The sequence below is a fragment of the Sphaerodactylus townsendi genome, linkage group LG06 (assembly GCF_021028975.2).
Source record: "Sphaerodactylus townsendi isolate TG3544 linkage group LG06, MPM_Stown_v2.3, whole genome shotgun sequence".
NCBI lineage: Eukaryota > Metazoa > Chordata > Lepidosauria > Squamata > Sphaerodactylidae > Sphaerodactylus > Sphaerodactylus townsendi.
The window spans coordinates 77,184,355-77,207,047 of NC_059430.1; the positions used below are offsets into that span (position 1 = coordinate 77,184,355).

General features: G+C 55.2%; 1 protein-coding gene across 5 annotated transcripts in view; it reads right to left on the bottom strand.

Annotated features, from left to right (window-relative positions):
• The window catches only part of GRM8 (glutamate metabotropic receptor 8), a 687,726-nt gene that overhangs the window by 203,770 nt on the left and 461,263 nt on the right, over positions 1-22,693 (bottom strand). The window lies entirely within an intron of this gene.

Sequence of the window (22,693 nt, forward strand, 5' to 3'; positions counted from 1 at the left end):
CCCCCCCCCCCCCCCACCCCCCCCCCCCCCCACCCCCCCCCCCCCCCACCCCCCCCCCCCCCCACCCCCCCCCCCCCCCACCCCCCCCCCCCCCCACCCCCCCCCCCCCCCACCCCCCCCCCCCCCCACCCCCCCCCCCCCCCACCCCCCCCCCCCCCCACCCCCCCCCCCCCCCACCCCCCCCCCCCCCCACCCCCCCCCCCCCCCACCCCCCCCCCCCCCCACCCCCCCCCCCCCCCACCCCCCCCCCCCCCCACCCCCCCCCCCCCCCACCCCCCCCCCCCCCCACCCCCCCCCCCCCCCACCCCCCCCCCCCCCCACCCCCCCCCCCCCCCACCCCCCCCCCCCCCCACCCCCCCCCCCCCCCACCCCCCCCCCCCCCCACCCCCCCCCCCCCCCACCCCCCCCCCCCCCCACCCCCCCCCCCCCCCACCCCCCCCCCCCCCCACCCCCCCCCCCCCCCACCCCCCCCCCCCCCCACCCCCCCCCCCCCCCACCCCCCCCCCCCCCCACCCCCCCCCCCCCCCACCCCCCCCCCCCCCCACCCCCCCCCCCCCCCACCCCCCCCCCCCCCCACCCCCCCCCCCCCCCACCCCCCCCCCCCCCCACCCCCCCCCCCCCCCACCCCCCCCCCCCCCCACCCCCCCCCCCCCCCACCCCCCCCCCCCCCCACCCCCCCCCCCCCCCACCCCCCCCCCCCCCCACCCCCCCCCCCCCCCACCCCCCCCCCCCCCCACCCCCCCCCCCCCCCACCCCCCCCCCCCCCCACCCCCCCCCCCCCCCACCCCCCCCCCCCCCCACCCCCCCCCCCCCCCACCCCCCCCCCCCCCCACCCCCCCCCCCCCCCACCCCCCCCCCCCCCCACCCCCCCCCCCCCCCACCCCCCCCCCCCCCCACCCCCCCCCCCCCCCACCCCCCCCCCCCCCCACCCCCCCCCCCCCCCACCCCCCCCCCCCCCCACCCCCCCCCCCCCCCACCCCCCCCCCCCCCCACCCCCCCCCCCCCCCACCCCCCCCCCCCCCCACCCCCCCCCCCCCCCACCCCCCCCCCCCCCCACCCCCCCCCCCCCCCACCCCCCCCCCCCCCCACCCCCCCCCCCCCCCACCCCCCCCCCCCCCCACCCCCCCCCCCCCCCACCCCCCCCCCCCCCCACCCCCCCCCCCCCCCACCCCCCCCCCCCCCCACCCCCCCCCCCCCCCACCCCCCCCCCCCCCCACCCCCCCCCCCCCCCACCCCCCCCCCCCCCCACCCCCCCCCCCCCCCACCCCCCCCCCCCCCCACCCCCCCCCCCCCCCACCCCCCCCCCCCCCCACCCCCCCCCCCCCCCACCCCCCCCCCCCCCCACCCCCCCCCCCCCCCACCCCCCCCCCCCCCCACCCCCCCCCCCCCCCACCCCCCCCCCCCCCCACCCCCCCCCCCCCCCACCCCCCCCCCCCCCCACCCCCCCCCCCCCCCACCCCCCCCCCCCCCCACCCCCCCCCCCCCCCACCCCCCCCCCCCCCCACCCCCCCCCCCCCCCACCCCCCCCCCCCCCCACCCCCCCCCCCCCCCACCCCCCCCCCCCCCCACCCCCCCCCCCCCCCACCCCCCCCCCCCCCCACCCCCCCCCCCCCCCACCCCCCCCCCCCCCCACCCCCCCCCCCCCCCACCCCCCCCCCCCCCCACCCCCCCCCCCCCCCACCCCCCCCCCCCCCCACCCCCCCCCCCCCCCACCCCCCCCCCCCCCCACCCCCCCCCCCCCCCACCCCCCCCCCCCCCCACCCCCCCCCCCCCCCACCCCCCCCCCCCCCCACCCCCCCCCCCCCCCACCCCCCCCCCCCCCCACCCCCCCCCCCCCCCACCCCCCCCCCCCCCCACCCCCCCCCCCCCCCACCCCCCCCCCCCCCCACCCCCCCCCCCCCCCACCCCCCCCCCCCCCCACCCCCCCCCCCCCCCACCCCCCCCCCCCCCCACCCCCCCCCCCCCCCACCCCCCCCCCCCCCCACCCCCCCCCCCCCCCACCCCCCCCCCCCCCCACCCCCCCCCCCCCCCACCCCCCCCCCCCCCCACCCCCCCCCCCCCCCACCCCCCCCCCCCCCCACCCCCCCCCCCCCCCACCCCCCCCCCCCCCCACCCCCCCCCCCCCCCACCCCCCCCCCCCCCCACCCCCCCCCCCCCCCACCCCCCCCCCCCCCCACCCCCCCCCCCCCCCACCCCCCCCCCCCCCCACCCCCCCCCCCCCCCACCCCCCCCCCCCCCCACCCCCCCCCCCCCCCACCCCCCCCCCCCCCCACCCCCCCCCCCCCCCACCCCCCCCCCCCCCCACCCCCCCCCCCCCCCACCCCCCCCCCCCCCCACCCCCCCCCCCCCCCACCCCCCCCCCCCCCCACCCCCCCCCCCCCCCACCCCCCCCCCCCCCCACCCCCCCCCCCCCCCACCCCCCCCCCCCCCCACCCCCCCCCCCCCCCACCCCCCCCCCCCCCCACCCCCCCCCCCCCCCACCCCCCCCCCCCCCCACCCCCCCCCCCCCCCACCCCCCCCCCCCCCCACCCCCCCCCCCCCCCACCCCCCCCCCCCCCCACCCCCCCCCCCCCCCACCCCCCCCCCCCCCCACCCCCCCCCCCCCCCACCCCCCCCCCCCCCCACCCCCCCCCCCCCCCACCCCCCCCCCCCCCCACCCCCCCCCCCCCCCACCCCCCCCCCCCCCCACCCCCCCCCCCCCCCACCCCCCCCCCCCCCCACCCCCCCCCCCCCCCACCCCCCCCCCCCCCCACCCCCCCCCCCCCCCACCCCCCCCCCCCCCCACCCCCCCCCCCCCCCACCCCCCCCCCCCCCCACCCCCCCCCCCCCCCACCCCCCCCCCCCCCCACCCCCCCCCCCCCCCACCCCCCCCCCCCCCCACCCCCCCCCCCCCCCACCCCCCCCCCCCCCCACCCCCCCCCCCCCCCACCCCCCCCCCCCCCCACCCCCCCCCCCCCCCACCCCCCCCCCCCCCCACCCCCCCCCCCCCCCACCCCCCCCCCCCCCCACCCCCCCCCCCCCCCACCCCCCCCCCCCCCCACCCCCCCCCCCCCCCACCCCCCCCCCCCCCCACCCCCCCCCCCCCCCACCCCCCCCCCCCCCCACCCCCCCCCCCCCCCACCCCCCCCCCCCCCCACCCCCCCCCCCCCCCACCCCCCCCCCCCCCCACCCCCCCCCCCCCCCACCCCCCCCCCCCCCCACCCCCCCCCCCCCCCACCCCCCCCCCCCCCCACCCCCCCCCCCCCCCACCCCCCCCCCCCCCCACCCCCCCCCCCCCCCACCCCCCCCCCCCCCCACCCCCCCCCCCCCCCACCCCCCCCCCCCCCCACCCCCCCCCCCCCCCACCCCCCCCCCCCCCCACCCCCCCCCCCCCCCACCCCCCCCCCCCCCCACCCCCCCCCCCCCCCACCCCCCCCCCCCCCCACCCCCCCCCCCCCCCACCCCCCCCCCCCCCCACCCCCCCCCCCCCCCACCCCCCCCCCCCCCCACCCCCCCCCCCCCCCACCCCCCCCCCCCCCCACCCCCCCCCCCCCCCACCCCCCCCCCCCCCCACCCCCCCCCCCCCCCACCCCCCCCCCCCCCCACCCCCCCCCCCCCCCACCCCCCCCCCCCCCCACCCCCCCCCCCCCCCACCCCCCCCCCCCCCCACCCCCCCCCCCCCCCACCCCCCCCCCCCCCCACCCCCCCCCCCCCCCACCCCCCCCCCCCCCCACCCCCCCCCCCCCCCACCCCCCCCCCCCCCCACCCCCCCCCCCCCCCACCCCCCCCCCCCCCCACCCCCCCCCCCCCCCACCCCCCCCCCCCCCCACCCCCCCCCCCCCCCACCCCCCCCCCCCCCCACCCCCCCCCCCCCCCACCCCCCCCCCCCCCCACCCCCCCCCCCCCCCACCCCCCCCCCCCCCCACCCCCCCCCCCCCCCACCCCCCCCCCCCCCCACCCCCCCCCCCCCCCACCCCCCCCCCCCCCCACCCCCCCCCCCCCCCACCCCCCCCCCCCCCCACCCCCCCCCCCCCCCACCCCCCCCCCCCCCCACCCCCCCCCCCCCCCACCCCCCCCCCCCCCCACCCCCCCCCCCCCCCACCCCCCCCCCCCCCCACCCCCCCCCCCCCCCACCCCCCCCCCCCCCCACCCCCCCCCCCCCCCACCCCCCCCCCCCCCCACCCCCCCCCCCCCCCACCCCCCCCCCCCCCCACCCCCCCCCCCCCCCACCCCCCCCCCCCCCCACCCCCCCCCCCCCCCACCCCCCCCCCCCCCCACCCCCCCCCCCCCCCACCCCCCCCCCCCCCCACCCCCCCCCCCCCCCACCCCCCCCCCCCCCCACCCCCCCCCCCCCCCACCCCCCCCCCCCCCCACCCCCCCCCCCCCCCACCCCCCCCCCCCCCCACCCCCCCCCCCCCCCACCCCCCCCCCCCCCCACCCCCCCCCCCCCCCACCCCCCCCCCCCCCCACCCCCCCCCCCCCCCACCCCCCCCCCCCCCCACCCCCCCCCCCCCCCACCCCCCCCCCCCCCCACCCCCCCCCCCCCCCACCCCCCCCCCCCCCCACCCCCCCCCCCCCCCACCCCCCCCCCCCCCCACCCCCCCCCCCCCCCACCCCCCCCCCCCCCCACCCCCCCCCCCCCCCACCCCCCCCCCCCCCCACCCCCCCCCCCCCCCACCCCCCCCCCCCCCCACCCCCCCCCCCCCCCACCCCCCCCCCCCCCCACCCCCCCCCCCCCCCACCCCCCCCCCCCCCCACCCCCCCCCCCCCCCACCCCCCCCCCCCCCCACCCCCCCCCCCCCCCACCCCCCCCCCCCCCCACCCCCCCCCCCCCCCACCCCCCCCCCCCCCCACCCCCCCCCCCCCCCACCCCCCCCCCCCCCCACCCCCCCCCCCCCCCACCCCCCCCCCCCCCCACCCCCCCCCCCCCCCACCCCCCCCCCCCCCCACCCCCCCCCCCCCCCACCCCCCCCCCCCCCCACCCCCCCCCCCCCCCACCCCCCCCCCCCCCCACCCCCCCCCCCCCCCACCCCCCCCCCCCCCCACCCCCCCCCCCCCCCACCCCCCCCCCCCCCCACCCCCCCCCCCCCCCACCCCCCCCCCCCCCCACCCCCCCCCCCCCCCACCCCCCCCCCCCCCCACCCCCCCCCCCCCCCACCCCCCCCCCCCCCCACCCCCCCCCCCCCCCACCCCCCCCCCCCCCCACCCCCCCCCCCCCCCACCCCCCCCCCCCCCCACCCCCCCCCCCCCCCACCCCCCCCCCCCCCCACCCCCCCCCCCCCCCACCCCCCCCCCCCCCCACCCCCCCCCCCCCCCACCCCCCCCCCCCCCCACCCCCCCCCCCCCCCACCCCCCCCCCCCCCCACCCCCCCCCCCCCCCACCCCCCCCCCCCCCCACCCCCCCCCCCCCCCACCCCCCCCCCCCCCCACCCCCCCCCCCCCCCACCCCCCCCCCCCCCCACCCCCCCCCCCCCCCACCCCCCCCCCCCCCCACCCCCCCCCCCCCCCACCCCCCCCCCCCCCCACCCCCCCCCCCCCCCACCCCCCCCCCCCCCCACCCCCCCCCCCCCCCACCCCCCCCCCCCCCCACCCCCCCCCCCCCCCACCCCCCCCCCCCCCCACCCCCCCCCCCCCCCACCCCCCCCCCCCCCCACCCCCCCCCCCCCCCACCCCCCCCCCCCCCCACCCCCCCCCCCCCCCACCCCCCCCATCCCCCACCCCATCCCCCCCCCCCACCCCCTCCCCCCACCACCCCCCCCCCCCCCCACCCCCCCCCCCCCCCACCCCCCCCCCCCCCCACCCCCCCCCCCCCCCAAAAACCCCCCCCCCCCACCACCCCCCCCCCCCCCCACCGCCAACCCCCCCCACCCCCCCCACCCCGACACACCCCCCCACCCCCCCCCCCACCCCCCCCCCCACACCCCCCCACCACCCCCCACCCCCCCCACCCCCCCCCCCCCCCACAGCACTGACCCCTGTAGCGTGTATGTGAAGTTTGGATTTTTTGCCCCTATGTGCATCACTTTACACTTTGCTACATTGAACTGCATTTGCCATTTCTGAGCCCACTCACCTTATTTATCAAGGTCCGCTTGGAGCTCTTCGCAATCCTTTGTGGTTCTTACCACCCTACATAATTTGGTATCATCTGCAAACTTGGCCACCACGCTACTCACCCCTACTTCCAGGTCATTTATGAATAGGTTAAAGAGCACTGGTCCCAAAACGGATCCTTGGGGGACACCACTCCCTACATCTCTCCATTGTGAGAACTTCCCATTTACACCCACTCTTTGTTTCCTGTTTCTCAACCAGTTTTTAATCCATAGGAGGACTTCCCCTCTTATTCCTTCATTGCTGAGTTTTCTCAACAGTCTCTGGTGAGAAAACTTGAAGAAAATGGCTGCTTTGGGCGGGTGGACTCCATGGCTTTACACCCTGGTGAGGCCTCTTCCATCCTGAAACCCTGCTTTCCCCATATTTCACCACAAAATCTGCAGGAATTTCCCAACCTGGAGCTGGCAACCCTAGCATGCCCTGGGCTCAGTGAGTTCTCCCTCAAAAAACAATACAGACTTTAAAAGGGCCCTGTCTCCCTGACCACAAACACACATATACCTTTTCCTCACAAAAATTGAAGCCTGCAACTCTGTGGTTGCCCAACAACAGCCACTGAAGGAATTCGTTGCTTAAAACTACAGGTGCTCCTTTTATCATTTTTTGAGGGCAGTGGTTAAACTCCCCAATTTTTTTAAGATTTCAGATTTTTTGCACACCTGGGGCCTTTTTCAGGTTTGTAGAAAGATGTATCTTGCCTGTTCCAGTCATTGGTTTTAAATATCCTCATATTTGGGCAACTTTGCTATTAGAATATAAGAATATGCAAGATTGGTGGTTTTACTGTCTACTATAGTATTGTGTGATTCTAATATTATCTACTTGTTTATTCTTTAAAATACTGCAAATATGGATAAGGCCTCAGTGTGCACTCTCTTTCTGTTAACCAAGGAAAAATAAACCTTTTGCTGGACTTATCAATATCTGGAAAAATGTGTAATAATAATATAAAATCGTTCCCTGTATTTAGGATTTTTTACTTTTCTATTTCCTTAAGAGATATTTTTACCCTGGAAACCATACAAGAACTTTTGTTTTATTGAACCAAATATACCATCAGAAAATCTGATTCCATTTCACTTTTTAATATAGTGAGGAAAATGTCTGTGTTTGCTAAAAGAACTAATTCCAGTGCTGGCAGTTACTGTTGGCATGATTTGAAATGTATTATCTGGAGGACTTGTAATGAATTTTAGATTAACAAGAGACTGCTAAAGTTAATTCTGTTACTAAAAATGTAATGCCAATCATTTCTCATTTTGCAACTACACAACTTCCTTTGATTTTTTAGTGATACTGTCTGGTGGGGGGAGGATAAGGATTTCTTAATGAATTCTTAAAGCATATAATTCTAGGTAAAAACTTGAAAACCTGTACTGATATACATAGTAAACACTGTGGTTCAGCAGTTTTTTCTAATACTTAATGATGGATTTTCTGTGGAGATCTCCATAATTACTGCTCAAAGGCCATAATGTGAAAAGGGACTCAGAGGTCTCTTTTATTGGCCATTTCATAATTACATTCTGAGCAAATTAAGGAACAAGCTTTTATTGACCCTATCATACAGGACTCAATTATATGTTGCTCTGAACATGAGGTTTCTGTTCATGATCTAACACATATAAAAATCTGGATTTGGGCCTCAGTATCACCACAGCCTTTTCCATGTGCATACAGAAGACTGCAAAGGATGTGAATGATGAGAGGCCAATAGGAATGTGCATTCAGAGACAGCAGAGCTGATCCTCTCCCCGCCCCACCCCCGCCCAAGGCTATCTGGACAGAGTCAAATAGCTGGAGTTGGAAAAAGTCCAAAAGCCTTTCAGCTTTTCCAGGTTTTGGCTATGCAGGAGTTTTCTTATCTGATCCCTGCATTCAGCTTCACAGCTTGGAATTTTTGGGTTTGGCTTTAAAGTTTTTTTAAAAGAAAAGCTTAAAAAAGCCAGATTGGGATTTGGCTTTGCGGCGGGGGGGCTTTTTTGGAAAATGTCCAGCTCTTTTAAAGCCAAACCCAAAATACACCTCCCACCAAGTGCTGCATACTTCAGAGGCCTATAAAATAGAATTAGCTGAGATGTATCTAACTAGTGAGTAATAAGTCTAGGAGAGATGGGAATTGGCTCCTTCAGATCACTAATCTTCCTCTGTTTCTAATCTCCTCCCTCTTCATGCCCTGTCACACAGACTTATGCATGGGGCTTTTCCTGGTGTCAGTAGGCCATGCAGGGCTAACTGGATTATTGCCTGTGCCTCAGTAAAGGACATATTCTCACTCAGATGCTGATACTTTTCCAAATAAATAAAAGTGTCAAAGAGGACATGGGACAGCCTGTATGCATTTATGCTCATCAGCTGCTTGATTATTTGTTTATAATAACCCTGACCTGTTATGGTGAATCCAGGATATTTCTGTATTTACACAGTAATATTCTTGTATAACTTCTTTCTTGACAAGGTGTGTAGTATCAGAGATGTGAAGAGGTCTTACAGGATTTAAGAAAGGTCGGGGGAGGGGGCCTATGAACTGTAGATGGCTACTGTCCACTGAGTAGCTAGTAGTACACTGAGTAGTACAGTGGAAATTCTGTTAGTTATATATTAAAGAAAGCAATTATGATGGAATTATGACTTACAGGAAACAATAAGATGGATTTGTTCTACTTGCCCTACAGAGATGCCACTGCACCTTGTTTGTGTGAGTGGCTCATGTCACTACAGCTGTGCACATTTATATAATCAGGCTGTTAATGGTTTTTTTCTGTATAAAATGTGATTTTTTTTCAATTTCAACTTAAAAACTGACGCACAAATGACTCTCAGACTTTATTAGCTTTAAAAACAAAAAAACCCAAAACAAAACCCACCCTCCAGACATTTCCAGTACAACTTTTCAGTCTTGATACCATTTCATTGACTTTGAGGCTTATCTTCTGAAGCATTAAATCAAATACATTAAAGGCCACTCAAATAAGCAATAAATTAAATTAAAATGTTGTTGGCAAGCGTGTACTCTGTTGTATTGCCATGTACGAGTTCAGTCTTTCACACAGACATTATAAAGTTCCAAAACACCAAACTAGAGATTCTTGAGCTGAAAATTTTGTGGGATTTGGAGAACTTGTTTATTTTATTTATTACAGTTTAATCGTTTGTTTTCTGGAGAGCTGAGGCCAGCTAGTTCATTCTCCTCTCCTCTATTGTATCCTCTCAGAAATCCTGCAAGGAAGATTAGATGAGAGAGTGTGATTGATCCAAAGACACTCAGAAAGCTTCATGTCAAAGTGGGGATTTGATCCCAGGTCTCCCTGATCCTAGTCTCACACTCTGTAGCATAAGGATCCCAAACCTTTTTTTAATTCTATAAGCACCCCACAGGATGGTCAGCACTTCCAAAGAATGGCTGCTGCAGGAGTCAAAGCCAGCCACAAAATGGCTGCCACAAGACCAACAGCAAACCACAAATGTCACAAAGTGGGGTTATGCATAACTGAGAAAGTCATAGTTCAGGCAGAAACTCTGTTTAATAGAATGCCTGTTAAAGTGAACATATAGTTTAAAAATATTTCCTTACATATTCACCACTTACCCTTACTCACGTTGTGATGAAACTTTATACTGTGGTGGCAACTTTTTAAAAGTCTGCACAGCCATTCAGATCTCTAGGAGCCAGTCAGAAGCCCTGCTGGAAAAAATCCCCACCTGGGCCTGTCCACTTTCTCAAAACACCTGGGGGGGGGGGGCAACAATGGAGTCTCTGAACATTATGGAGCCCTTGGGGACCAGATTGGGGGCCACATTCTTTATTATACTGGCTAAATTAAGACTAATTTTGCCTCCTTTACAAGACAAAAACAAATTGATCAAAAAGCCCCCATTGGACTGAATGGACTTACACCATCTTTTTGGCAGCATAAGTCTGAGGTCCAGGTCACTGATGTGATGCCAGCAAAAGCTGTGAGGGAGCCAACTAACATCAGCTCCTCCCCTGGCCATGCCCCCAGCTATGTGGGCAGCAGCAGGGGTCCTGGGATGCTGGTGTGGTTTTCAGCATGGTGTCTCAGCGCCATGGAGGGCTGCTGTGCTTTCAGGCAGGCAAAATTGCCTCTCCGCTGAGCCAAGAGCCCTGGAGAGGAGAAATCTGCTGGTGTGATTGTGTGCTGTTCCTACGAGTGGATTTGTCTCCCCCTTTGGATGGGCCCATAAAAGATAGATGATTTATTCAACTTGAAGTTCTTCAGTTGGTAGACACCCTCAGTGGGCTACCATGCAAAAGTTATGCAGACCAAAAATATGGCTACATTTTTAGGGGGGTCTAAAAACAGGCTTTTTGGGATACTTGATTTCTGCTTGTGCCAGAAATGATTATAATTGATTTTCTGTGCCCATATAGATTTTTCAAACTCCAGATATCCTGTATAAACCAAGAAGGAAAGCAACCTTGCCTTTAGTCAGTAATCGTGATTTCTGAGTGCTCATATTACTGTCGGCATCTAATTTAAGATACACATATTTTATTTATTTTACCTTATAGAGGAAACATGTTTTAAATGAAATTGCCAACAACACTGTGCAGATAACATTGAATCAAACTTCAGCATTTTTAAAAAACCTTCCACTGAAATGAAAAACACAGAATGAATTGCCAAATAATTTTAAATTATTCTTAACTTCTACAGGTGAAAAAAAAATCTGCTTAACATTACTGTGCTGCTGGATTCATGCAATTCTGTTTCAATGACATGCACTGTTAAGGTTGCCACACACAATTTTTACAAATATGAACATTCATGATGTTTGATAGGGCTATCAATGTGAAATATGGGTCCATTCTTAACCATATGAAATATCTTCGCTCCCCTGGTCTGTTATTTAAAAATTTCATGAATTGTAAATAAACTCACTCACTCATGACTCACTCAAGTACTTAATTATTTATTTCCTAGGAATCCAAATAAAGTCTATAGGGCTACCCAGGAAGTATTGCAGTTTGAATGTTTTACATGTCATCGTCCTTCACACAATAGCAAAATGTCTGTCATTATGATGGGTTTGTAGCTGTGGTGTAAATGTTTAAGCAGTAACTCCTCCGTGAGTATCAAAAGGAGCCTTCTCTAGTAATGTCAAGAGTTTGGGGCACAAATAATTCAGAGATGACTGGGAACAGGTGTCTCCTACCACCATAAAGCACGTTTGTAAAAGGAAGTATGTGGAACAAGAATAGCAGCACATAAGTATTCACTGTTATACTTAAGGTTTGGAGGTGCAGTCTTTTCTTGAGAGATGAAGGGCTTCCATGGGATCCTAATTTAGATCAATACTATAATGCTGGTGGTGTCTGGCCATTATCATTTCATGAGTTTTCCCTCCCTTTTTGTCATCCTCCCATTCATCCACCATGGGCGAAGAATTACCTGCCTCAGCCTCACTTTCCTTCCCTCATTAAGGAGCATGAGATAAAAGGACCTCCATGTAGGAATTTCCCCATATTTTGACAGAATTTAGGACAGGTGGCCTAGATTACCATCCAGGTGACATTACATTCTCCTATACCCCCACCCCAGGGATAACCCTAAAAATCTCCAGGCATCTGCAGAGGCAGTGCTGGGAATACTCCCCTTTTGCAAAGTACTTGTTCTTATTTATGTTGTGGTTTTTTAAAATAAATAAATAAATAAATAAGGCCTTTATAATCAGTCAATTTGGTAGTGAACCATATGCTTTTTCACAGATTTGTACACAGATGTGTATACACAGTTTTATCTATGGGTAGTCTGTATACACACAATAAAAATGAAGAAAAAAATCTGTGAAGGTAGCTTGGCAGGGCCTTTCTCACTCCTTCTATGAGAGTATTTCTTTCTTTCTTTTTTAACCAGCAGATACTTTCTATAGGAAGAGGATATGCCGCAAAATTTCTATATGGCTTTTCCCGCAAACTATTGTTCTGGCAACAAAGAACCTGAAAATATGGCACCTGTATTTTATTGCCTGGCTCATGTTAAGCCATTTGATATAAAATGGTCTTTGGTTGCCAGGTATGTTTTTAGGTGATTTTAGTTCTTTTTAATTGTTGTTAACAGCCTTGAGAGCCTTAATTGGGCAGAACATTTGGATACAAATGTTTTATACAAATAAATCTTTGCTTAGAGCAATGTTTAGAGCAATGGTGAGCTATCGGAGCAGTGAGTGCTCTGAGCAAGAACTTGGCAGCCCCAGAATTGCTCCTAAATAGAACTGGTTTGAATTGCTGTCTCTGTTCTTAAGACCTCCATCCAAGGGGGGATGGTAATCCAATTGTGGGAGCATCATGCAGTCATTCCAGTAGATTTTTCCTCCCCAGCAGAGGGGCGATGTGTGGCCTCTGTGCTCCCTCCTCCAGCTCTAGGATGCCACGCTGGATGCTGCAACAGTGTCCCAGGGCTCCTGCTGCCACTAGCATTGCAGGGTGGGACGAGGGCATGGCCAGGTGTCAGGCCTGCGCCATTCTCAGCCTGGCAGTTAGCACGTCCGCACCAAGGCTGCAGATGACGGTATCCATAATCATTACCCTTGGCAAAAGAGGCCTCCCCTGCTTGTGCGAAAGTAGTCAATAGAGCTTCCCATTCATTCTCAGTGTTGTATTTGCCTAGGAGACATGGGATACCCTATGTCCCCAGGCGCCCCCTAGTGGAAGGCGTAAAAATTTCAGGTTCATTTGTGTGGGTTTTGTATTTTTTGTGTTTTTTAGTTTTTGGCCTGCTGGAGGCGCAGTTTTTAGGTTAGCAGCACAAATGTATCAGGAATTTTTCAGGAGACTCTCTTGATGATATCACCCAAGTTAGGTGAGATTTGGTTTAGGGAGTCCAAAGTTATGGACTCCCAAAAGGGGTGCCCCCGTCCCCCATTGTTTCCAATGGGAGCTAATAGGAGATGGGGGCTACACCTTTGAGGGTCCATAACTTTGGACCCCCTGAACCAAACCACCAAACCTGGATGGTATCATCAGGAGAGTCTCCTAAAGATACCCTGAAATTTTGGTGCTGCTAGCTTAACAATCGCACCCCTGATAGCAGGTACACTCCAAATTTCCCCAGATTCTCCTTTTAAATCCACCCCCTTCAGCATGGACTTAAAGGGAGAATGTGAGGTCCACAGTTAAAACATTGAAAGTGATGCTGTTTCATGGTGGAGGATAATCCACTCCAAAACATCATCATTTTCAATGTTGTTTTAACTGGGGACCCCAGATTCTCCCTTTAAGGTGGATTTAAAAGAAGAATCTGGAATCTCTAGTTTAAACACCATTGAGAGTGATGCTGTTTTGGGGGGGATTCCACTTGAAGTTTTTTGTGAGAGATGATGCTGACATTTGTTTGGTAAATGTTTTGCTGGGGGTGATTTGTGAGAGATTTACATGCTTAATACCCACTTGCACTGGCTTGGAGCTGTTTCTCAGGCTAACAACCTACCTCATATGGTTGGTGTGAGGACAAAATTAGGAAAGAGAGTTGGTGGGGAGAGAGCCACGTATGTTTTGTTGGGGGTGAGAGGTGTTTTGTGAGCTGGTGCAAAAAATCATGGTCATGGTGGGGGAGGGTGGCGCCAAACTCAGGTTTTGTCCCCAGGCTCCAGTTTGCCTAGATATGCCTCTGTTCATTCTTATCTGCCCTCCTTGAAGGAGTGAACTGTCTGTCTTAAACAGTGTCACTATTCCCACCATCCTTTCAAGTGGTCATATTATGGGAATGCGAGGGTGGGGGGATTATGGGCTGAACCTTTCTGTAACTCACAGGTACATACATGGACCAGAGAGCCAAACTTTAGTTTTGGCTGTTTGGATCTTGGGAATGACATGGTTCCAGTAAAACCCTTGAAACCTTCTAGAGTTTTGTTTGCTGACTGGGGTAAAAGACCCTTAAACAGTAAAGGTGGCATAAGTCTATTGAGGTCCATAGAGGCTTCTTGGTGGCAGGTAGGTAGGGGTGGCAGGTAGGTAGGGTTTTTTCACTTTGCAAGCCTCCCCAGGACTCTATGGGTGTGGCAGGGCAGCAACACATCAGCACTGCAGCCTGCCACCGAGGGTTTGGATGGGACTGCCCACCTCAGAGCACCTCTTGCTGTTTCTGCACCACTGGAAGCCTCTGAACTGGCCTTGCCTGTTAGAAAGTTTGGAAGAATGGTGTTCTGGTTTTCTCTGGTTCCCAGATCAATACTAAATTTCACAGCTTCCCTTTACTCTAATTTCCAGCTCAACCCTCCAGTTGAGATGTAGATATGGTTGCCACTGAATCCAGCCTGGTTTTGAACTCTACTCAGGTTAGAACAGTGGTGGTGAACCTATGGAATTCCAGATGTTCATGGACTACAATTCCCATCAGCCCCTGACAGCATGGCCAATAGGCTCGCCACCACGGGGTTAGAACTACAATGTGTGCCATTAAAGGTATGCATATAGTTAGCACTTTCTAAGAAGTGCTCAAGGCAGCTTTCAAAATGTAAAGTGTATAATTGTAGAAATACTAGATTATATAATGGCAGTATTTTTTTGATATCACTGGAATGAAAATCTCTCTATTGATCAATCATACATTAGTGGAAAACAGACTCCTGGTGGTTTAATTATACTCCATATACCTTAGATCTTTGGAACAAAGAACTAAAATTGGATTAGAGTGAGAAGAATGGAAGAACAAAAGGAATTACTTTTGAAAGATGTTAAATTATTTTAAAACTATTTGTAATTAATGTTATTTTTATCATTAGGTTAAAAGATTTGCGTCATTAATGCTTACACATTTTGTAGAAACATTTTAATGTTTGCCTCCTCTGTGATTCAAGCATCTTAATAAATAAAGCATTATAACAGCATTTGTAAAAGGAAAAAGGAATCAGAAATAATATCATTCATCCATCATGATAACAAAATTCACAACAGGTCACAGTTGTGTGGTTTAAATTGTAATGATATTTTTCTCTGTCAGGATGATGCTTGATTAACATTCATTCCTAGGACAGTGTGCCAGGAAACACAATTGTATTATATTACAGTACAAATTATGATGAAGTTCTTCATTAAATTAACTAGATGTAACACTTATTTAGACATCACCTCTTATATTTGTAAAGTTGGCTTTCTGTGCATATATCCTAGCGGTATAAGCTGGACAGGAGGGTGGCTAAACAAAATAATGTTCCCTGTGCTTTCAGCAGAATAATGTGGGGTCAAGGCATTCCCACCCTTCCCCCAAACTACCTCTGATAAAGATTACACAAGCATGTCAAGATCTGTCTGTCCCAGAAGTAGAAAAGAATCACTGTAGTGCAGTGGTTAGAGTGTCTGACTAAGATCTGGAAATAAAGTGTGAGGCTCCAGCCTGGAACCCCTAGGGCCGTGGTGGCGAACCTTTGGCACTCCAGATGTTATGGACTACAATTCCCATCAGCCCCTGCCAGCATAGCCAATTGGCCATAACATTTGGAGTGCCAAAGGTTCGCCACCACTGCCCTAGGGACAGGGACAGGATCGAAAAGTGAACGTGATATTATGTTGGGGAGCTTGCTCTATGATTTGCAAAAACTCTATGGTTAAATTCTGTGGTTACAGAGAGGTCTTTCAAATGCCAGAAGGCATCAAAATGTAAGTGGGAGACCTGGCAACCCTACCTGAAAGGTCTGGCTGCAAATCCCTACTCAGCCACAAAGCTGATTGGATGATTGAGCGTATCATTTTCTCTCAGCATAGGCTGCCTCACCTGGTTGGCATGAGGATGAAATGGAGAACCACAGACATTGCTCTGAGCATCTCACAGAAGGCATGGGATAAAAGATGGCATACAAGTCTGAATGGTTCCAATAAAGATAATTGTGTTGTCTGTGCAAGGGGCTTTTCAATTTTCCTGCTGCCCCGGTGCTGCTTTGGAGCCAGGTAGGCCTCCTCCAACCCTGAAGTGGCTGTGAATGAGCTGAGAGCACCTCCTCCAACCCTGAAGTGGCTGTGAATGAGCTGAGAGCACCAGTTTAGTTCCCTGTCTTCCTCTAATGGACAGCTTGGACGACAACAGTCAAGAAAAAAATTGGGGTATTCATTGCTTTAAATTATTCTGGAATATTGCTTTAAATTATTCTGGAATATTCAGAATCTGCCCCAAAAGGCCAATAATATAAATTAGACAAATAATTTATATAATTTAAAATAAGTATATATGACAAAATAACTCATTGAGTTAAACAGCTTTTGAAGACTCCTTTCTTATATCCTTCTTTCCATGGCCTCCACCTATCCTCACTGGCCCTGTGAAATACCCCCAGTTGTCTTTTAGCCATTCCCTTTCCTTCTACCAGCCCCAAGTCACACGAACCCCCATTTCCTGTTGCACCCTGATGTCCTTCATGTCTTGTTTCTTGCCACCAGAGGCCTCCATTGAGCACTGGTGGGGGTGGAGATTGCCTGTACCACCTGTCCCAATCAAAGCATCAGGCATTGTTGCAGCTGGCCAGGGTTCTTCTCCCAGATGGCAATACTTCCCATTCAGTTAATTATGTCTCCTAGTTTTCCTGGCCATGCTGAGGCCGTGGTTGTTTCTGTGTCAGCTTCAGTGGTCTGATCATGCTTGTCTTCTGTCTTGCTTCCTGCCTTGGAGACCACAGTTCTTGTTGGGGAGTTCCTGTGCCCCCATCAACTGCAGGCTGTCAGAGTGGTTCCCTGTGTGTAGAGCAAGGGCTTGGTGCTGAGGAGCGATAGCTCTGCACTGGCCCTGGATACAACTGTAGTAACAACCAACATCAGTATTTTAAAACATCAACAAGCAAAAACAGCTGTATAAAATCAGCATAAAAGTGTGTGTATCGGGGGGAAGGCATGGATATAATATGCAATTAAAAATATGGGTGAACAAAATTTTTGCTCTGGTTCCTAAAAGCTAATAATGTAGGTGCTAGGCAACCTCTGAGAAGGAGGACATTGCATAAGTTTGCAGCCACCTCTAAGTGGGCCCTTTCTCTAGTTATGCCCACCTTATTTCTTTAGAAGGGCACCAAGATTAGTGATTGAGACAAGGACTTCAATTGGTGAGCTGGATAGTACAGGATGGAGTAAATGATTTTTCAGATTCCCTAAAATACTCCTATGCCACCTGCACCATATCCAGGGCCCTCAAGGCAGTGAACACACAGACGCTCAATTTTTTTTTGTTTATTTTATTCAATTTCTAGCACAAACAGAGAGGAGTTAGTGAGGGATGCAGGTGTAAACACCAGCACTTTAAATCATGCCCAGTAACTGATAGGCAGCCTATGAAGATACTTTAGTAGAAGGATGATCTATTCCTGACAGAAAGGCTGCCAGCCCATTTTGAACTAACAGAGGTTTCTAGGCAGTCTTCAAACTCAGATCCATGTAAAGTGCAGTACAATAATCTCCATGGCAAAGTGAAATGGAAGCAGCAGCAAGCAGGTTATAGGTAGGCAGGGGAATCATTTACATGCTTCTGCCCTTGCTTCATTCCCTGCTCATGCCACAGAGGCAGAATGCCGATTTGATGCACTGTGTCATACTGTTGCATTGTCTTCAATCCCAGTATCCCTCCCCCCCACCATAACAAATTTTTCTTCCTGCTTTTGGTGAATCAGCTACAGAGAATTGAGCTCAAACAATGCTGGCTCAGAGTTGATCCCTCCCCACACACACACATAGTGATTTATTTGCTGTGAGGAGGGGGAAGACACACATTTGCTGTGGGGAAAAAACAGTGGCGTATATGCCCGGGGACATGGGGTAACGCCATGGGGTAATGCCACAGATGCATGCCATCTGGTCGTGAGGGGGGGGGTGCAAAATCATACCCCCCAATATGACCAGAGAATCAGCCTCCTTGAAAGAGGCACAGAGCCAAAACAGCTTAGCCAGATCAACTGGCAGTAAACGGGGTTGGTCAATGCCTTGGACTATATTTTCAAGACTCCTCCTGGCGCCCCTCCCCAGCTGCAGGGAGCCCGGGAGGGTGGAACACCCCGGCCCCACCCACCTGCAGAGTGTGCAGAGTTGGGCCTCCCTCAACCCTGCTTCCTGGCCTCCTGGAGATCAGGGACCGTCCCCCTGCTTTTAGCAGGCCCAATCCTGCCTTGAACTATCTTTTCAAGTTATAGAGAGAATTTCAACAATAACTTGAAAAGATAGTCCAAGGCAGAACTGGGCCTGCTAAAAGCAGGTGGATGGGGCCACGTTCCTGATCTCCAAGGTCAGTGCCTTGGGATGATGTTTTCAAGTTATGGTGATCATTTCAACAACATACCCACGAGCCTTTATTAAATATGCAAATTAGTAAAAAAATCAAAAATCATACTGTACAATATCTTTCTTTCCCCCACCTATTTGCATATTGTATTCATGGTCGTATAAAGCTAATGTTCTCGCATATCATGAAAACTTCCTCTTTTAACAATGCAACATTTTGCATTTAATAAACTGGAGTTTTAGCACCTCATTAAAAGACAAGTTTGGTATGGTATGTTTGGATTTTATTTGACAAATGAGTTGACCTTAGAAATAGAGCATTAGAAACACATAAACAAACAAAAACAAGTGTTAGGCTGAATTTTGTTCCCTCAGACAATGAGAGGGGTGACATATCTTTCACTCATAGACAGTTTTAATCAGCTGTTCTGTGATTGTTCAAAGGCTTTCCATAGGGAACACTTTGCGACACATGCATTTTTATTATGGGATTGGCATTGCCATTAATAAATCCTTTTATTGCTTTTGTTTCTCCAGCTGAATGGGTTTTACAGGATTTATTTTATTTGTTTTCCTAGAAACACTGTATGCTAAAAACATGTGTAAGGAAGGCCTTTGAAAAATTCTGTTAAACATGTTGCCTTTTCTCCCAGTGTTGAAATCATCGCAATGGAGGTTTCAAGTACAAGGCTATACCTCATTGCTCCATGATTCTGCATAAAACAAAATTATGGACTTTATTTTGGATGATTTAATTCTCTCTAGTACTCTATATCTACAAACGCGAAATGCCACTGACTGACTCACTAACTCATCAACAGAACTCAAAAACCACCTAACCTACAAAGTTGAAATTTGGCACACCTGTTCATTATGTGGTTTAGGTGCTCACTAAGAAAGGATTTTTCAAAATATTCAGTTTTACTTGAGTTGTTACACATTTACTGTTGAACTGTGGCCATCTGCGTTACAGTTGAACTCTGGCCATCTGCACGATCATTCTAAAGGTGACAGTTAAAAACCTGCTTGCCAAGCTAAAGGATGCAATACGGGGAGTACAAATGATTCATTTCACAGGAGATTTTAATGAAGGGCACTTTTACGCTCTACTTCCATGTGTCGAATCGACAAGTTCTAATAATGCCCACCAAACAACAAGCACAATTAAGCCAATGGTGGCCCAACTGAATTCTACCACTGACATCCTCAACGCATACGAACCTGTTCCTTCTGTTGAAACAGCTAAAGGCAGGAGAGGGATTAAATGCAGAAAGCGTTTTAAAGATTCGATTAGAAAATTACAAGAGCCAGGGCTTTTACGGCTCTGGCCCCTACCTGGTGGAACAGGCTTCCAGGTGAGATCAGGGCCCTGCGGGACTTACAAAGTTTCCGCAGGGCCTGTAAAACGGACCTGTTCTGCCAGGCATTTGGCCAGCCGGAATGATGTCAACTCCGCCATAAGAACATCTGGCCTCCCGTGGGTACATAAAGGGGGAAGGAGGTGCTGAAGCCATCTGTAGTTTTAGTATTTTATATATTATTTTATTGTAAATTATGTATTTGATGTTTTAAATTGTTTTAGTGTTGGTGGACACCACCCTGAGCCTTCGGGGAGGGCGGTATATAAATATAATAAATAAATAAATAAATAAATAAATAAATAAATAAATAAATAAATAAAAAAGACAAGTAAGGGAAGCTGCTGCAAAATATGCAAAAAAACAACCCAGAAGTTCACAGACAGGCTGTGATGAGATATGCTGAATGTCACCCCAAAGTTCAGAAACAGGCTGCAAAAAAATACGCTGAATGTCCCCCCGAAGTTAACAGACAGGCTGTGAAAAAGTACTCCTCCACCCACCCTCACGTTAACAACACCTCTACAGCCAAATACTATCAAAATAGATTACAAACCACACCTTGGACTACTAAACATTTGTCGGGTTTTCCATATGGACATCAGATTGCTTTTTGTGGAGACAAGTTTATTGCTCTCGGCCTCCGATCACCCTGTTGTTGGTGTCGTGCTCTGAAGTGGCGGGATGAGTCCCCAGGAATGTGCTGCAATGGCGGTACAGTCCAGCTCCCTGCCCTTCAACCCTACCCTGAACCTCTTCACAGCCTTCTCACTCATCAGCATCCAATGGCAGAACACTTCCTTTCTGCATCCTGAAAATACAATGGCTGTTTCCAAATGATAACACATTGCATTAGAAAAAGACAACTACAGGAAGCTGCTGCAAAATAATGTGAAAACAAACCCATCAGTCCACAGACAGGCTGCAAGGAAATATGCTGCATGTCACCCCAAAGTTCACAAACAGGCTGTACAGAAGTATGTTGAATTTCACCCCGAAATTCATAGAGAGCCTGTGATGAAGTACGCGTAGCGAAACACAGGTGCCCTGCTAGTTGCTTATAGGGGGTTCAAAAGGTTTGAACTTAAATTTAGAAGATTATGGCCAGTGACATCACCAGAGGTCAAGACAACCTCCCCACAGCTATTAAAGAGCATTTATGTAGTATGTAACTTCAGAGCACAAGTTGAAATTGTCTTTTTCTCTCTGGTATTAAATCTTGGTGCATATAGATGCACAAATGTGGCAGGGTATTTGTTTGCCCCACCACTGCACCAGTTATTTGAAACAGTTTATCCTTTTTTCTCCCAAAGACTGAGCTTTCTGTGGTGGACAGTGCCATGCTCCAATATCCAGACTTTTTTGACCCATATCATTTGCTTGAGTCAGTAATGGGGATTATGTAACATGAAGACAGCAGATTGCTTTTGTCAGGTCCTTGTGACAATTCCAGTGACTGATCTCTTAATATTCCCTCTTCCCATCTACTCCACGAAGAAAACATTTTCATCACCAGCATTACTCTTTGCACCCAACAGAAAGAACTGGCTGTTGAAAGCCCCTTTCCTGTCCAGACTTTGGCATTGTGCAGCAGCTGGCCTCTCCAGAGTTTCTGTGGGCTCAAATGCTTTCAGCTTCACAGCACTACAAAAATGAGGCTGTGAATGGTCAGACTCCTGTACATATGAGTTAAGTGTACAGAGTGGGAACAGTTGAGTACAGCGGCTTTGCTACTGTCTGGGGTCAAGTGTTCTGATCGGTGCCTCTGCTGTATGTGTTCACAGAGCCTAAATTTATATAAATTTACTGGACAGGTGGGATAAAATTATATATGCACAGCCCATGGCCATATTATGGCAATGGGAAATAGACAGGAGTGTGGCACAAAACAGCCCACTTTCCTTCTGTGTAAGCATGTTGACCTGTATGTGCTTATGTCATTTATACAAGGTTCATGTAAGGACAGCCTTGCTGCATCAGAGAAGCAGTCCATCTAGTCACACAGCGACTGACCTGCTGTCCTGAAGGCCAATTAACAGGGCCTAGAGGCCAAGGTCCCCCTTGTGTTGCTCCCTAGCTCCTCTGCACGGTATGTCCATGGTAATCTTATGAAAGAAATGTAGGGCTGCTTTTGTCCAGAGGAAATTTGTACTAGTCAGATGAGTGATGCCAGCCAGTCAGGGATTACACAGTGAGTGGAATGGCATCATGAAGCGACACAGCCAATCAGATTTGTATACATGGTGCAAGAACAAAATTGTCCCCCAAATCAATTAGGAAAGAAAAAGGATAAACATGTTTTGAATGTTTCTATGTATGTATAATATTGGGAAAATAATGGTGACTGTAGATTGTGGATGGTGGGAGCAGTTTCTGTTGTCACTACAGTATTTTTATGGGCCATATTTTATTGTAGTTGTGTACTTATTTATTGCATGGGGGGATTGATAAGGTTGATGCATTGTAATTTTTTTTTAAATCTTGCCAGCAGTAAATAGTCAAAAGTAAGTGTGAGAATCAAAGGATACAGACCACTACCTGCCACCTGTCAGAACAAATCAGTTACTGAAGAAATATTAATTATTACAGACATGTCAACCTTAATTGCACTTGGGTAGCAGGAAAATAATTTAATCCCAGTTAATTGCATATCAATTTGAAATAATGAAGAAGCATATTTCTGACAGACAGAAGGCAGAGACAACTGCAAAAGAAAAGCCTGTGGTATATTTTTGAAGGCCTGCTCTATCTCGTTGGGATGGCTCCTATCATATCTGTCACACAACATGACAGGACAATAGTGATATAACTGAATGTGATAGATCACTAGCAAGGAAATGTGACAAGATTTGTGTAAAGCAATTTTGCGGGCGAGCAGAATCAATTACTTTTTTTGCTCCCATTGTCAAAAGATTCATATTCCCATGCATCTATGTATAGGAAGGGAACTCTTGTGTCATCAAGAGTTCTATTTCAATTTGCTGGCACAGAATACAAGAACTGTTCTGGAACAGAATATTTAGCA